Genomic DNA, 15233 nt, shown 5'->3' on the forward strand with positions numbered 1-15233 from the left:
CATCACCACCACCACCATCACCACCACCATCACATCACCACCATCACCACCACCATCACATCACCACCATCACCACCACCACCACCACCACCACCATCATCACCACCACCACCACCATCATCACCACCACCACCATCACCACCACCATCACATCACCACCATCACCACCATCACCACCACCACCACCATCACATCACCACCATCACCACCACCATCACATCACCACCACCACCACCATCATCACCACCACCACCATCACCACCACCACCACCATCACCACCACCACCATCATCACCACCACCACCACCACCACCACCACCACCATCACCACCACCATCACATCACCACCACCATCACCACCACCATCACATCACCACCATCACCACCACCATCACATCACCACCATCACCACCATCATCACCACCACCACCACCACCACCACCACCATCACCACCACCACCACCACCACCATCACCACCACCATCACATCACCACCATCACCACCACCATCACATCACCACCATCACCACCATCATCACCACCACCACCATCACCACCACCATCACCATCACCACCACCATCACATCACCACCATCACCACCACCACCACCACCACCACCATCATCACCACCACCACCACCATCATCACCACCACCACCATCACCACCACCATCACATCACCACCATCACCACCACCATCACATCACCACCATCACCACCACCACCACCACCACCACCATCATCACCACCACCACCACCATCATCACCACCACCACCATCACCACCACCATCACATCACCACCATCACCACCATCACCACCACCACCACCATCACATCACCACCATCACCACCACCATCACATCACCACCACCACCACCATCATCACCACCACCACCATCACCACCACCACCACCATCACCACCACCACCATCATCACCACCACCACCACCACCACCACCACCATCACCACCACCATCACATCACCACCACCATCACCACCACCATCACATCACCACCATCACCACCACCATCACATCACCACCACCATCACCATCACCACCACCATCACCACCACCACCACCACCACCATCACCACCACCATCACATCACCACCATCACCACCACCATCACCACCACCACCATCATCACCACCACCACCACCATCATCACCACCACCACCACCATCATCACCACCACCACCATCACCACCACCATCACCATCACCACCACCATCACCACCACCTGTCTTCCCTATTTGGCGTTTAGGTTTCCTGAGAGCTGGAATCACGGTTATCTCACTCACCATTGTAACCCCAGCACCCCACACAGTCCCTGGCACAAAAGAGGTGCTTAATACATCTTTGTGGAGTAAATAAACACGTTAAGACAAAGAAAAACATTCACAAGTGAAAAAGAAAGCAAAGCGTCACCAGAAGGAGGATGTTAAGCCTTTCCAGAATTAAAGGCAGAGAGTGCAGCCTGAAGAGGAAGTGGGTTTATTCTGGGTCATTCTGCAGGCCCCAAATCAGGACCCACTAGGGAGATTTATAAGGCAAAGGCTCTTGACTAAACGTAAGGAAGCCCTGTCTACACTTCGAGCTCCTGGGCAGTGAGATGGGCTGTCCTGCGTGCCAGTGAGCATCCTGTCATGAGAGGCATACAAATGGAGATGAACTTGTTCAAAGAACTCATGCATCAGCAGGAGAATTCCCCTAGAGCGTGAGTTCCTTCCAACTCTGAGACGCCGTGATCTGAGCTGACCTACAGGCCATCAGAAAGCCATTTAACTTCCTGCTGGCTGCTTGCTACTCTGTTGAATCAATCATCCACCAGATAGTTATCGAGCACAGATGTCACGCGGATGGATCCAAACAGCGTACCACGTCCAAAAGAGGCAGAGAAGTTTCCAGGTCGTTCTTTTCATTTTCTCCCTCCCCACCTGACCCAGTGCTCAGAGCGCCACCTCGGGAAGGCTGTGATGTGCTGATGTCATCAGGTTCATTTAATGTCCCTCCTGCAGTTTTCTGCTGTCCCTTTGGTGTGCCCACCACCTCCTGGCCCCGGTGTTGATTTCTACCTGCAGCATCATCTCCAGCTGCTGCTCCTGCTGCGTCTGATGCCACTCCGCTGGGCTGACCTGAATGCCACATCCTGGCCCCTCTCCCTCAGGGCCAGGCCCCCGTGCGCAGAAAGGAGGCTGCTGCAGCGCCAGGAGGGACGAGGCTGAGAAAAGTTATGGGCGCCCCCAAATAAACTACAGTGTGTCCTGTAAACAAGACATTGTGGATATTCTGTAATAACATGGGGGAAGATCTATGATGTGAATTTTAATTGTTTATAGGGGACACATTTATATTATATTATGTTATATTATATTATATTAATTTGCCTACTCATCATTACAGTTGCCTACTTACCACTAATTCACCCCTCTTCCTCTCTCTCTCACAATCCCACTTGCGGGTAGGACAGCAATGTGCCCTGTGAAAAATACTCACCTGACCTGGAGACACGGTTTTGGTCTGTGAGATATCAACAGACATCCCTGGGTGGGGCTTGCACGAAAGCTTCTGGAGAAGCAGATCCCCTCAGACTTTTGGCCTTTGTCTTCCTCCTTCACCCTGTCTGGGATGCAGCCTTGGTGCCCAGAGATGGAGCTGGGGATTAAAGACACAGCTGACGACGGTGCCATTGGGAAGCTAGGTGGAGCCTGGTCCCTGACAGCTCCTTGAAACCATGGTACCAGCCTGGAAGCTGCCAACCTTCGGAGACAGGAGGAAAAGAAGCCCCTATGTGGTTAAGTCGCTGTGGTTAGTACATGAGGCAAACAGAATTCTAACCAATGCAATCGTAATTAAAGAAAATCTACAAAATGAAGTGTAGTGGGTTGACTCCATATGTCTTCTTGGAACCTCAGAATGTGACCTTATTTGGAATAAAGGTCTTTGCAGATGTAATTAAGGTGAGGATCTCAAGATGAGATCATCCTGGATCAGCGCGGGCCCTAAATCCAACGACAGGTGTCGTGAGAAGAGAGACAAAAGGAGAGGACACACAGGGAAGACGGCCGTGTGAAGACGAGGCAGAGGTGGGAGTGATACGGCCACAAGCCAAGGAACGCCAGGAGCCACCAGAAGCTGGAAAAGGCAGGGAAGGATCCTCCCCAAGAGCCTTCCGAGGGGAGCGCAGCCCTGCCAACACACCTCGGTTTCAGACTTGTGGCCTCTAGCACCTTGAGAAAATAAATTTCTGTCATTTGAAGTCATCAAGTTTGTTGCCATATGTTACAGCAGCCCTAGGACACTAATATATACAGAAAAGTAGGCGTTACAGAAGATGTCACATCTAAGCTGGGCATTTGAAGTATAGATAGGAGTTCTTTGGTTAAGAAAGAGGAGAAGGGCTCTCTAGAAACATGGGTAGCAAACTATGATAACAGTAGCAACACTGTTGAGCACATCCTCTGCTGTGTGCCTTATATCCCCTCTCCCCTAATCCTTACGCCAAGCCCCAGTGATGGGTACTGTCATCCTAACAGCTCGGGAGACTGAGGCAGAGAGGGGTTAAATCCTGTGCCGGTCACAGCAGATGCTGCAGGGCCCCCCACCCTCCACCTGAAGACCCAAGACCCGCTGTCCAAAGGGTTTTTGTTCCTCGCTGTGGATGCCCAGCCCCTGCACAGGACACAGCAGATGTGCTGGGGGTACCAGCCCTGCAGCCCTGGACCAGTGCTGGATGGTGAGCCGGGTATGACCTCGCCAGCTTCCTAGCCCTCAGCTGGGTGGCTGCAGGTGTGCTGCACGCAGTCTCCCCGAGTCCCCAGCAGGCCTGAGCTGCCCACAGAGGCAGTCGGCTTAGTGGTGCGCCCTCCTGGCTCCTTTCCCCTTGTCCACACAAATAATCCATAATCAATCTACAAATCAAAGTTGGGGTGAATTTATTATGTGACAGGTCTGAGGACTGTAGCCCGGAACCTCCCTTCCCCAAGGAAGGAAGGGCACCAAAGAAGTGGGGTGAACAGAGTGGTTATATACCGTCTTGGAACAAAGAGCATACATCACATATGATAGGAACGTCCCTTTTACTACTGTCACGAGATGCTGAGCTGGCACAGCCGGTCAGCGGTCAGCAGGTCAGTGGTCACAAGGTGAGCACAGCAGGTCGGTAATTAATCCTTAGGTTCCAGGAAAAGATGCTTATCCTTAAAAAGATGCCGATATGGGGGGAAGTTACATCCGTATCTTTAAGGGCATCATTCTTGTCTTTGGGACATAGAAAATGTTTAAAGCAGATGCACAATGCATGCTCAACAGGCCACATCAGGCCCTTTTAGTAAAACAAGGTCAGGCCGAATTAGTTTTACACCAAATGCCTTCCTCATATACTCCCATATATCCTATTGCTTGTCATTTACTGCTCACCCTCCCTGTCTCATGTCCCCACTCCCCATGTGGGGCTTCCAGGAGTCGGCTCACAGGAAACCGCTGTACTCAAGTCCTTGCTCAGAACCCCAAAGCGAGGCAGTGCTGGAGTTGGGGCCCATCCCTGGTTTGTCTGACCCCAGAGCCCAAGCTCAGAACCACTAAACTCTCTGCCTTGTGGGGTTATGTGCATAACAGCCCCGATGAGCATCCCATATTTAGGGACACAAACTAGACGGAAGCTAGCTGTCTGCAGCAGAGAGCAGGATGCAGCAGGAAAGCAGCAGCCCAGGGACCAGCGTGGGGGCCGTTCTGCTGGTGGAGGCTCTTGAACGTCATGCTGCAGAAACAGAACGTTCTCACGTTTTCTGTATTCACCACGACGCCTGCAGTGCCGACTTGGATGTGCTCCTGCAAGGAGCCCGCCCCTCTCTTACCACTCCAGCTCCTCCAGGTCTCAGGCCACTTGTCACTCTCTCTAACACTCACATCTGTTAACTCTGAAGAAATGAGCAGAGGGCGATCGGTTCGGTAGAGTGCTTCGGAGACAATTCTGGGATGGCTGCGAAACCTGCTGGGCGAGCCAGCGCCAGCTGAGAAATTGCTATGCCCCAGCAGTTTTGCAAAATTCGAAGCTTTTTGCTGGAGCAGAGGGTCAGTTATTGCAAGATTTCTTGCATAATCATCACAAAACACCACCTTGTCAGCATTGCCAAAGAGACTGTCGCGGATGGTCTGCTCGGGGCCAGCCCTTTCTCTGGGTTGGGAAAGATCCTTCAAGAATATGAATTACACAGAGGAAGTGATGGCCAATTCTTCTGCCATGATAAACTGCTTCAATGGGCGCTTTATTTCCATCTAAAGGAAATTGCCTTCATTTCTTGGGTTTCTTGCAATGAAAGCTTCCTATCCTCTGGTAGAGGGTAGGAGTACATTTACTTCATTCATTCATTCATTCATTCAATAACAGCATGCCCAAGAGTAGTCATACCACTAGCATTTGTCAAGTGCTTCCCCTGTAGCTTGTCAAGTGCTCCACATGCATTATCCCATTTAATCCTCTCAGCTCTCCGAGGTCAGTCATTAGCCCATTTTACAAATAAGGAAACAGAGGCTCAGCAAAGCTCATTAGCTCTCCCAAGGCCACCCAGCCAGTCAGCAGCGGAGCTGGATTTGGAGACAGTAGACTTGAATTCTAATCCTCCTCTCCCTTCTTACCAGCCATGCCCTATCAGACACATCATTTAACCGGGCCTCAGTTTTCTCCTCCGGAGAGTGGACATGCCGACTGTTGAAGTTTGGGAGAACAGAACAGAGCTATCAGAGGTGAAGTGCCAACACTTGGAGGGACCACGTCACACCATCTGGTACCTGCTCTTCAGTTTCGCATATCCCAAAACTATTTTCTCCCCCTCAACAAAGACTAAATTTGTGAGATGTTAAAAATCTTCCCCAGCAAGCAAGATGTCAGAACTTCTCTTTGGGGATACTGAGGGTGGTCTCATTGAGAGGGTAGACCAGACACTCCTTTTTCGTTTAGAGTCAGACTCCAGATCCAGATCTGCTGACTTATAAATTTGTCCCCCTGTCCCTCTGGCCCCCGCAAGAGCCAATGCATGCACCATCGGGTGCAGGGCCCTCGGTCATGATAAGTTGAGTGGCTCTGGGCTGCCTGCGTCTCCCCAGTTCCCTCTTCTAGAGCACGGGATGCCTGTGTCTAGAAGCAATCACGCCTGTTTACAGCTACCCGAGGCTCGGCAGGCAGGCCCAGAGGCCACCCACTTAGGTAATGTGCTCGCCCAGCCTGTGTTTACCCCTGTGGTTCCATTTGGAAAAGGTCCCTGGACCCTTCATCCTGAATGGCTATCAGGCATTTTCAGTCTGTTCAAAGGCTGCCAGATTCCAACTCACGGATGCCACAGTCGGGTGCTGATGACATGCGTGGAGAATACTTGTGATACCGAGCAATGGGCTCGCTCTGCTAGCCGCAATCTGAGCCAATCAATCACAACGAGTTAGAGATCGAGAAATGAAGTTTAATTAGATTAGCCGGCAAATCGGAAGACAGGTGACTAATGTCTCAAAAACCCATCTTCAAAGATTACAGAATCTTGAGGCAGTTATATAGGGAAAATGGGCAGTGAGGAGGGGGGTCCAGGGATATTGGTCTCCAGGCATGACAGGCTCCAGGCATCACATTGTTCCATTCTTCTGTCAGCTGTGATGGATCCCTTCTCTGTGTGTTTCCCGCCTGTGGTCAGCCTGTTCCTGGAGAGAAACTCATAGAACAAAGTTTTTAATTTATCAAGATATTGGGGAGTACATACATAAGCAGAGGCCATAAATCAGGAGAGCATGTGAATTTTTTGGAGTACATGCAGCACAGCGAGTAGTCACACGGAGGAGGGGCTGGGGCCATTTAGTGTAACAAGATGGGCTCATTTATGCTCACTTACACTTGGAGCAGGGCACAGGAGCCGACTTCCAGATGGAGCCGATCATGGTAACAGTGACAGCCCTCACCTTTGCCAGCACCGTACAGTTTGCAAGGCATATCTTAGGCAACAGGCAGTGTCAATTTTGACCCTCAAAGTAACTCTTTGAGAGGAGGAGTAGGTGGGGGTATGGTTATTCCCAAGTCCAGCCGTGTCATGGGGCCTGTGGTGGGAGGTAAGTCATGGCCTGAGTGCACTGACCAGGAAGAGCCCAGAGGGAAGGGGGGCGGAGCACAGAGCCCTCGGGGACCATCCCAGGAGCAAGGAGCAGAACAGCCTCCAGCGCACTGGAGAAAGACCAGTCAGGGGCAGGAGGAGAACCAGGAGAAAGGGCTTCACCGAGCAAGGCGGAGAGAATGCTGGGAGGGAGGAGAGGCTGACCATGCCAACTTGGCAGAGATGCCCCATCAGAGACAGTGTGGCAGAGAGGCCCAGAGTGTGGCTCATGGAGCCAGCCTGCCTGGGTTCGAATCCCACCCCACTGTTTCAAGCGTATGATCCTAGGCACATCGCTAAACCTCTCTGTGCCTCAGTTTCCTCATCTGTAGAATGGGGATAACAATAGTCTCCACCGCACAAGGCTACCCTGAGGCTTGAATACTTATCATGGGCCTGACACGTAGTAAGTGCACAGTGTCCCTGATTCCTGTAGCCTGGCATGGGGGTGACCACTCGGCCAGAAGTGACCTTTGACCCAGGGGCAGACTGTTTGCAGTAGATTATGGAATAACTGGGAGAGGAGGGAATGAAAGAGGGCTGGGCAAATCCTCTCGGAGGAGCCAAGCTTTGCAGGGAGGTGCGGGGACACAGGACTGAGGGACAGTCTCCTTTGGAGAGCTGGGAAGGACCTGAGCTTATGCGGGCAGTGTGGGGGCGGGAGACCGGCGAGGGCAAGGGGGCAGAGGAAATGGAAGGCCCGGGAGCAAGAGCGGGCAACTGGCAGAGCAGGGCTCGGAGGGGAGAGCAGGGGGCCTGCACCCAGGTGGAGGGATTGGCCGCCTCCCCTCTCTGAGGGTCCCGAGGTAGATCGGGACATGGGCTGCCAGGCTGGAGGAAGGAGGGCGTACTGGAGTTGGGTCTCAAAACCTGCCCAGAATTGAAACAGGTGGAGACAGAGAAGGGTGCCCCTAAGAACGGCCCACCCTCAGTCACAGAGATAACAGTCTTTGAGTCAGGACAATGTTTCTCAAATGTTTATCGTTTCCTAGAAGGCTTCCTGGGCTTGACTCCTAGCTCTGCTCCTGTGTGACCTCTGGCAAGTTACTTAACCTCTCTGTGCCTCGGTTTCCTCACCTCGACAATAGGCACAATGACACTACCTACCTGTCAAGATTCTTGAGAGAATGAGATGAAATAATTTAAGGCTGAGCCTGGCGCCGGGCTCAGTTACTGTCGGCTGATATTATTAACCAGTATCACAAGGGGCACAGTTTAAAAATGCTGGGTTAAGACAGCGATTCCTCCAGGGACCCTTTCTCCTGTGTAAACATGCCCAGGAAGTTTGGCCCACATTTATAGAATTCCTACTCTATACCAGGCACTGGGACACGACCCCTCCAAAGAACACATGGTCCCTGCCCCCAGGGGTTTGCTCCCCGGGGTGAAAGAGACCTGCTCCTATCACCCCGGACACGGAGGCTCGTCCTGTGCTTACTCATCCTGTGATTGAATCCTCGCCACAAAAGCCCAGGATGAAGGATCTGTGATTGCTCCCATTCCGCTTGGCAGAGAGGTGTGGCACGCTGCCCAAGGTCGCACAGCTACGAAGTGGTCGAGCCGGCATTTGAACCCCAGGAGTCTGGCCTTAGAGCCTGTGTCTTAATCACTGTGCTACGCTGCCAATAACTACAAACTATGGTCACCGCTGTCATGGAATGTACAGGACATGTGGAGCAAGTGATGTCTGAGCTGAGAAAAGCACAATAGGAGCAAACTAGGTTAGGAGGGGAGAGCAGGGGCAAAGGCCCTGGGGCAGGAGAGGCAGGTCAAGTTTGAGGACGGAGAAAGCCTGCCCTGGGCACAGAAAGTGAGATGAAGCTGGAGATAGGCAACGGCCTGCTCACCAGGCTGGACAGCTCTTTGGGGAAAGCAGACTTCACCCCAAGGACAGTAGGACGCCTTTGAGGGGGTTGCAGTGGAAATATGACAAGATTTAGAAAGGCCACTCTCTGCAGTGGAATAGCACACAGCCATAAAAAAGGACGAGCGGCACTTTGGGTGCTGACACAGAACCTCCCCAAAGTATATTGTTAGGTGGAAGAAGCAAAGTGCAGAAGAGTGTGTGTGATAGTTTCTACTTGGTGGGGGAAAGGAGGAGAGAAAGAATGCTCATGGGTATTTGCTGCAACGTGTGTAACATGTCTGAAGGGCGTACGAGGAACCGTCCAGAGCGGTGGCCCCTGGGGACGGGAACGGCAGGCCTGTAGTCAAGGGTGGGAGGAAATGTTCTCCATATACTCTTTTCCACCTTTTACATTTTAAACCTAGGGAAGGGATTGTCTATTCAAAATTTTAACATTTTAAAGATCAGCCTGGCGGCTGGGTGGAAAATGCAATGGAGCGAGTGAAGAGCAGATTCAGGGAAATTATGAGACTCTAGAGGGCTCAGTTTTTATGACGAGGGGGCGGAGAACCAGGGAACAAGGTAAGACGGGGCCTGAGTGTGGGGTGCAGCTGCGTGGGGTGCTACCTGGGAAGGGCACTGTGTCACTCAGACTGGGCAGGACCAGGTGGGGTGAGCGGAAGGGGTAAAAAAAAGTAGAGCAACGGGAACCAGCTTAACTTTGCCCCTAGCAGAATTCAGCCTAGGTTCAGACTGAGCCATTGGAAATAGACAGGCTAAATGTGGAATGTTCTAGAAAAGCAGCTCTTGGCTCCCGCAGATGAGCTATCACGGGCCATTAAAGCCTCGGGTGGCTCTGGAGGGATGATTTACTCAACTTTAAATACGCGCAGCAGCGAAGTTAATCAAAACCGTGGCAGGCAGCCCTGGGCTCCCTCCCGCAGCAGCATTGTCCCAGCCGCTGCTGCCCCCTGCCGGCGGAATCCGGCAGCCTCCGTGCGATCCCGAGGCCGCAGCTGGGGGCTCCGTTTTGCATTCCGGGCGCACAGAAGGTGAGTCAGGCACATTTCCCCTGCCCTTTATCGAGATGGCCTCCGCCAAGCAGTGCATCAGCGGAGGCATACACACCCAGGCCCACGTGAACAGTGGAACAGCGAACAGCAAAGGTCATCGCCGCGAGAAGGCGGCCTACCAGCAGGCAGATGCGACACAGCACACTGCAGGAAGTGGCAAAACAGACGCCCTGTGTAGATCACCCTAGGGGGCTTCATCAGCATCCCAAGGGCTGTTAATAAGAGCTGGTGCTTACTGAGGCTTAGCACTTGTCGGGCGCTGTTCTAGACCGCCGACGTGTGTTAACCGGCTGGTCCTCTAGGCACCCACAGGAGCAGGGACGAGGATACAGACCTTAAGAGGCAAAGCAGGATTCAAACCCAGACAGTCTGAGCCCCCATCCTTGCAGATTCCTTTAAAATCAATATTCCCTCCTTACTGAGTTCATACATCAGTGGTCCTCATCCATGGACGATTTTGGCCCCCAGGGGACATTTGGCGATATCTGGAGGCGTTTTGCATCACCACAATGAGAGAGATGATTCTGGCATCCAGTGGGTGGAGGCCAGAGATGCTGCCAAACATCCTATAATGCACAGGTCAGCCCCACAACAGAGAATTACACAATCCGAAATGTCAATAGTGCCAAGGTGGAGAAACCCTAATCTAAACACACAAAATTCCCACAAATCCCGCAGCCCTCTCTTTTGCATTGCCCCCTGACATGAAGGCATTAGAGCAAATCCGCTCTAATGTATGAAGGATATTCTTCTTGAGGATTCATGCCGAATAACTCTCAAGAGGCCTCTCCCCACTAATTTCCCCTAAAGCCTCTTATTTATCCAGAGGGATTGTTTTGGATCCAACGATCCTGCTAATACACTCTACAAGCAGTGGGGCTCTGAGGAGCGGCCCCGGCAGAGGAGACGCCCCAGAGCGATGGCGGAGGGACTGTGCCCGGCACTGGGCACGGTCAGCTCCGGCGCTGAGCGTGGAATATTGTGGCTGTCCCTGGCACCGCGCCGCAGCTCCGACGCATGCTGCCTGTCAGGGCTGTCGGGAAGCAGTCAACCCCAGGATGATTGAATAGTCCCTGGGAACAACATGTCAGCACTGCCCCTCCGCCTCCTTCTCCCCCAAAGCCCTCGCTGCCTGATCAGCCCAAACAGCCCAGACCCTGGCTGTGGGGAGGAGCGCTGTTAACCCCTCCTCCTCCACGGAGCCTACAGAGCTGTAGGGTCTGTAGGATCTACAGGTGTGGAGCTGCAGGGGTGTGTGGGGAGGACCCAGGCATCAGGCTGCCCCCATCTGAATGGCCATGGCACTCCTTCCAGAAATAAGCCGGTTACCTGCACAAGAATGGATGCTCCAGATTGCTGCTTGTTGAATGAATGAATGACCAGAAGGGTAAACCCTATGAGATTCATTCATTCATTCAAAAATATTTGCTGAAGATCTTACCATGCTGGACACTGTCCCAGACACTGGGAAGACAAGAGACCAATCCCTGCTCTCATGAAGTTTACCTTCTAGAGGAGGGAGACAGACACTACACAAACAAACAAATAAATATAGAATATAATATTGGGTAGTACTGAGTGCCATGAAGAAAGTACAGTAAGGCAAGAAGATTGAGACTGACAGATTGGGGGCAATTCTTTAAATGGGGAGCTTGTGAGGGCTTCTCCACGGAGGTGACATTTGACCAAAGATCTGAAGGTCAAGAGGGAAAGAGTCATGCTGCCATGTTGAGAACAGTAAGTGCAAAGGCCCTGAGGTAGAAAGGGTCTTGGGGAGTTCGAGAAACAGTAAAACAACCAGAGGAAGTGAATAAAGGTGGGTCCTGGCATGACTTAAGAGCAGTCGTTCTCAAACAAGAGCCTGCATCGGAATCACCAGAATGGCTCATGAAAACACAGATTGTGGGTCCCACCCCCGGTGCTCAGTTGGGCACTTCTAACAAGTCAGTGCGTGATGCTGATGCCTCTGGCCCAGGGACCACAGTGTAGGATATTTTTCTTTAATGCAACAAGTCCTTTGCTACTCAACACTTACCACAAGCAGTCACAGATAATCATTGCTTGATTATCCACCTCCCCACTGGGCTGGATGCTCCCTGAGAACAGCGACGATGATGGTTCTGTCCATGGTGCTTAGTAAGTACTCAATAAAATATCTGTTGAACGAATTCTTCAAAGAACGTTCTCTGCCGGGCCTTGCCTCTCTTTTGCCTTTCTGCTGTATGTTTGGCTTCAAGCAGATGCTCGGGTCACACCTAGCTCTTATCAGTCTCCCATTCACACCTGAGCAAAGAGTGTCACCTGACATTCTCCAAGGTGGATGCACTCCCACAGCTCCACGCCTTTGCACATGCTGTTCCACCCAGGATGTCCTTCCTCCTGTGTCTGCCTCGTCTATTCCTACCCATTCTTCAAGGCTCTCCTTCCAGAATATCCTTCCCAACTCCACTCCACCGATCCAGGGTTAGGGGGTGCCCCTCGGGGTCCTGTATCCACTCATGTCATATGGATTTGATCCCACATTTGTCTTTCTTTCTCAACTAAACATCGCAAACGGGCAGCCCCCGGGCTGAACCAGTCAACAGAGGTGTTCTACTGCGGCTGCATTGTTTTAAATTTAAGTACATTGCCAAAATTTGAGAATCAGGGGATTTCAGACAAAAATTCAGATTCCCGACTCTTCCAGAAAATGCAGGGACCTGCAACACTGGGCTGGCGTTCCCACGTGGCCATGATCTGCCAGAGCTGCCTGGGACTCTGTCACCTCCACTTCACGGCCCCAGCACAGTGCCTGGCCTAGGGAAGGCACTCAAGAAAAGCTTATTAGTGAAACCAGCAAGACCACACCAGGCAATGGAAGAACATCGGTCCCAAGAGCAGGAGCCCTGCAGCTGGCTCTGGTTCTGGCTGCCTTGTCACATGACCTTGGGCTTTCTATGGACCTCAATTTCCTCGCCTGTTAAGTTGAAGCAACGAGAGTTTCCACTTCCAGAGTCGTTGCATCCAACAAGAGAGTGGATGTGATTTGTTTAGCACGTGCCTGGCATACAACGCTCAATCAGCGAGAGCTACAACTGCAAGGAACTCAGTACACACTTACTGTCTAGGATGGGAGGAAGGGTGAGAAGAGTTAGAGGCGGGAGAGGCCCCTGTTCTGCCAGGGGGGCGATGGTCTGCCTGTGTTCAGTCCCCAGTTCTGCCATTCACTAGCTTTGTGACCTTGGGCCTTTGACTTAACCTCATTTGGGCCTCAGTTTGCCCATTTGTTGAATGGGGATGATACAGGCCTCATGGGGGTTAGTGTGAATATCAAATATGACCATGAATATTAAATTAATCCTTTAAAGCACTTAGAATGAGGCTGGCGCTCAGTATGTGCTCAACATACACCAGCTTTAGCTGTTATAGCTGCTCAGGAGGGACTTAGACTAGAATTTCTCAAGGGCCCTCATGGCTCCTAAACTCTCTGACCGCCTTAAACCCAGTGACTCTGGGCCATGCAGCTGTCATTCAGTCATCAAGAATGTACAGAAGGCCCTTGAGATGGTGCAGGGAGGGGGGTAGAATTCACTATACAGGGTTTACCGCCTCTCTGGAAAGATCCAAAATGCCTTACGATGGTGCTGACTACAAACACACAGAGTAGCAGCAATGACAGGGAAAGAGTGGATGTGCTGCAGAGAAGAGCCCTGTGTGGGAGGTGCCATTATGACCCCGCGTGCAGATGAGGAAACTGAGGCTCCAGAGGCCACCTCCAGATGGATCTCAGTGTCTCAGCTCCACGGAGCTGCCTTGGAAGGCTGACTCACTCAAGGGCTCCTGTAAGGGATTAATGGGGTCACGGTGAACAGGACAGCCTGGAGGGGGAGGCAGGGAGAGGCTTTCTGACTCACTGAGGCCTGGGGTGTCTGAGACAGACTCGCATGACATCTCTAAGAAGAAAAGTAGGTATGAGGAATGAAGGGGAGACAGGTCTTAACCATAACACTAGGAGTGACTCCCAAGGGAAGAAAATTTCAGACAACTTGCATTGTTTTACTCCAAATTCAGGGCTGAAACTTTCATAGCAGTTCATGGAGTGTGTGTGTGTTCAGGGCCCTGCGCAAGGCTGGCAGCCACCCTAAGACACAGAGCAGCTGAGAGAAGGTCCAGGTAACTGAAAGGTATGTGATGGCGAATCCCCGGCGCAGGCCTCTTCCAGGGGGGCTACTCCTCCCTTTCAGCATCGGCCATCCCGGGGGCGCAGCAGGAGCGAGAACAGCGGGGCATCCGGCCGGTCCATGATGGCGATGATAAACCAGACCTGTCCAGATAAATTTCTTCTCATTCAACACTCACTGTTGAGCACCCACCATGTCCCAGGCACTTACATACTTTCTCTTTTAGTCCTCAGGACAACCCATGAGGTGGGTTCTACTAGCCCACCTTTAAAGATGAGGAAAGAGGCTCGGGGGTGAGGCCTCGCCCGGGTCAGGAAGATGGCAGTGATTTCAGTCTGGGTTCTCTGGCCACAGAGCAAGAGGGGCCTCTCCGGAAAGTCAACAGACACCGGCAAAGCCTCGCGTGTCCGGGCAATGTTCCTGGATGCTTGCTTTCATTCAATATGTGGTATGTGCTATGTGCTCCATCTTACAAAAAAGGAAACGGGCTCAGAGGAAAGCATGACTTCAAATGCCAGAGTCTAACCCTGTCCCTCATCAAAGTTCACTTGTTCTCCCTTCTGCTCACAGACATCACTTTAAACACTTTCATACTTTAGACTTTAAAGCGCATAACATCCCTGGGCTTGAAAAATGAGATTTCCCTGCGGGATGCGGGGCAAGGACTGCATTTCTTGATGCACCTCATAGCCGCGCTCCCGGGCACCCGGAATCTGGGGGAGCGACACGAACCTCCGCGACGTCAAACCGGCTCAGAGCTCGGTTCGGGCAACTGCGGCCTCCTCTACTGCGCAGGCGCCGCTGCAGACTTGAGCGCGCCCGACGGGCCTCGTGGGAGAACTCATTTCCAGAAGGGCAGGGGGGTGCGGCGAATCCCCATTCCTCCCGAAGATGGGCCAAGCCAGCCTCTGGCCAATCAGAAAGCTTCTTTTATCACCGCTCTAGCTGCACGAGGTTGGAGCTGCTTTTCCCTGAACTTTCCGGCGGGGCGGGTGCGGGAGGTGTAAATGATTGACACCTC

The sequence above is a fragment of the Ceratotherium simum genome, chromosome 25, assembly GCF_057802395.1.
Source record: "Ceratotherium simum simum isolate JZ-2026a chromosome 25, ASM5780239v1, whole genome shotgun sequence".
NCBI lineage: Eukaryota > Metazoa > Chordata > Mammalia > Perissodactyla > Rhinocerotidae > Ceratotherium > Ceratotherium simum.